The sequence below is a fragment of the Natator depressus genome, chromosome 28 (genome assembly GCF_965152275.1).
Source record: "Natator depressus isolate rNatDep1 chromosome 28, rNatDep2.hap1, whole genome shotgun sequence".
Classification (NCBI taxonomy): Eukaryota; Metazoa; Chordata; order Testudines; family Cheloniidae; genus Natator; species Natator depressus.
In genome coordinates this window covers 10,304,128-10,306,627 of record NC_134261.1, presented here as the reverse complement: position 1 = coordinate 10,306,627, position 2,500 = coordinate 10,304,128, and the positions used below count along the sequence as shown (strand labels likewise).

Genomic DNA, 2,500 nt, shown 5'->3' with positions numbered 1-2,500 from the left:
GAGGGGGGTCCGCTTGGCCCCTGCCCGCGGGGGCAGGCTCCGGGTTGACCTGGTGGCCGGTTTGCTTTCGGGCCACCAGGTCAACCCGCTGAATGTATGGGGTTGACCTGCTGGCCGCTTTCCTTCCCGGCCACCAGGTCAACCCGCTGAATGTATGGGGTTGACCTGCTGGCCGCTTTCCTTCCCGGCCACCAGGTCAACCCGCTGAATGTATGGGGTTGACCTGCTGGCCGCTTTCCTTCCCGGCCACCAGGTCAACCCGCTGAATGTATGGGGTTGACCTGCTGGCCGCTTTCCTTCCCGGCCACCAGGTCAACCCGCTGAATGTATGGGGTTGACCTGCTGGCCGCTTTCCTTCCCGGCCACCAGGTCAACCCGCTGAAAGTATGGGGTTGACCTGCTGGCCGCTTTCCTTCCCGTCCACCAGGTCAACCCGCTGAATGTATGGGGTTGACCTGCTGGCCGCTCTGCTTCCCGGCCACCAGGTCAACCCCCTGCCGGTATGGGGTTGACCTGCTGGCCGCAGAGGGGCAGGCTCCGGGTTGACCTGGTGGCCGGCAGGGACTTCAGCCCCAGGGCCCCTGGCAGGGCGACCCTGCCCTTGTTCCCCAGAAAAGGAGAGAGCTGGCTCGCAGCGGGAAAAGCTGCCTACGGCACCTGGGATTCCCAGGCGGTCACCCATCCAAGTACTAGCCAGGCCCGGGACGGTTTACCTTCCGAGATCGGACGGGATCGGGGGCCTTCCGTCCGGTATGGCCGTAGGCACTCGGCTCCGGTCCGCCTCGTCCCCTTTCCCTTACTGACTCCCCTGCCTCGGGTGGGCCCGATCCTTTTTTCCGTTTTTTTTTTTCCGCTCCGGAGGCTTCGTGAGCCCCCCCCCAACACCCCTTTGGGGGTCGGTGAAATTTTTTTTTTCAGACTTCCAGGGGCCCGATCCTGGCCGCGGGCACCCGGCTCCGGGCACCCGGCTCCGGGCCGCCTCGTCCCCTTTCCCTTACTGACTCCGCTGCCTCGGGTGGGCCCGATCCTTTTTTCCGTTTTTTTTTTTCCGCTCCGGAGGCTTCGTGAGCCCCCCCCAACACCACTTTGGGGGTCGGTGAAAAAATTTTTTTCAGACTTCCAGGGGCCCGATCCTGGCCGCGGGCACCCGGCTCCGGGCACCCGGCTCCGGGCCGCCTCGTCCCCTTTCCCTTACTGACTCCCCTGCCTCGGGTGGGCCCGATCCTTTTTTCCGTTTTTTTTTTTTTTCGCTCCGGAGGCTTTATGAGCCCCCCCCAATACCACTTTGGGGGTCGGTGAAAAAAATTTTTCAGACTTCCAGGGGCCCGATCCTGGCCGCCGGCACCCGGCTCCGGGCACCCGGCTCCGGGCCGCCTCGTCCCCTTTCCCTTACTGACTCCCCTGCCTCGGGTGGGCCCGATCCTTTTTTCCGTTTTTTTTTTTTTCGCTCCGGAGGCTTTATGAGGCCCCCCCTAACCGTTTTTGGGGTCGGTGAAAATTTTTAGTCAGACTTCCAGGGGCCCGATCCTGGCCGCGGCTTCGCAGGCTGGCCTGGGGGGGGGGGCATCTCTAGCTCCGGCCGCGGACGGCGAGACGCTCGGCCACCAGGTCAGCCCGGAGGAAAAGGCTGAAAAAAATGTCTAAGTCCCCCCGGGACACCAGGTCAACCCGGAGGAAAAGGCTGAAAAAAATGTCTAAGTCCCCCCGGGACACCAGGTCAACCCGGAGGAAAAGGCTGAAAAAAAGTCTAAGTCCCCCCGGGACACCAGGTCAACCCGGAGGAAAAGGCTGAAAAAAATGTCTAAGTCCCCCCGGGACACCAGGTCAACCCGGAGGAAAAGGCTGAAAAAAAGTCTAAGTCCCCCCGGGACACCAGGTCAACCCGGAGGAAAAGGCTGAAAAAAAGTCTAAGTCCCCCCGGGACACCAGGTCAACCCGGAGGAAAAGGCTGAAAAAAAGTCTAAGTCCCCCCGGGACACCAGGTCAACCCGGAGGAAAAGGCTGAAAAAAAGTCTAAGTCCCCCCGGGACACCAGGTCAACCCGGAGGAAAAGGCTGAAAAAAATGTCTAAGTCCCCCCGGGACACCAGGTCAACCCGGAGGAAAAGGCTGAAAAAAAGTCTAAGTCCCCCCGGGACACCAGGTCAACCCGGAGGAAAAGGCTGAAAAAAAGTCTAAGTCCCCCCGGGACACCAGGTCAACCCGGAGGAAAAGGCTGAAAAAATGTCTAAGTCCCCCCGGGACACCAGGTCAACCCGGAGGAAAAGGCTGAAAAAAATGTCTAAGTCCCCCCGGGACACCAGGTCAACCCCGAGGAAAAGGCTGAAAAAATGTCTAAGTCCCTGCTCGGCCATCAGGTCAACCCCATTCAAAGTGACGGGTTGACCTGATGGCCGGCAGTCTCACGGAAGTCCGGATGGGGTCGCCAAAAGTGCCCTCGGCCGACCGAGAGAACCAGGAGGTCGGATAGGATTTCAGATTGGTCCCCCTAAATTGGCGGT

General features: G+C 60.7%; 1 non-coding gene across 1 annotated transcript; it reads right to left on the bottom strand.

Moving 5' to 3' along the window:
* Positions 1-645: 645 nt before the first annotated feature.
* LOC141979745 (5S ribosomal RNA) lies at positions 646-764 on the bottom strand. Its single transcript, XR_012637138.1, has one exon. It is a non-coding gene; the product is annotated as a 5S ribosomal RNA (ribosomal RNA).
* Positions 765-2,500: the final 1,736 nt, after the last annotated feature.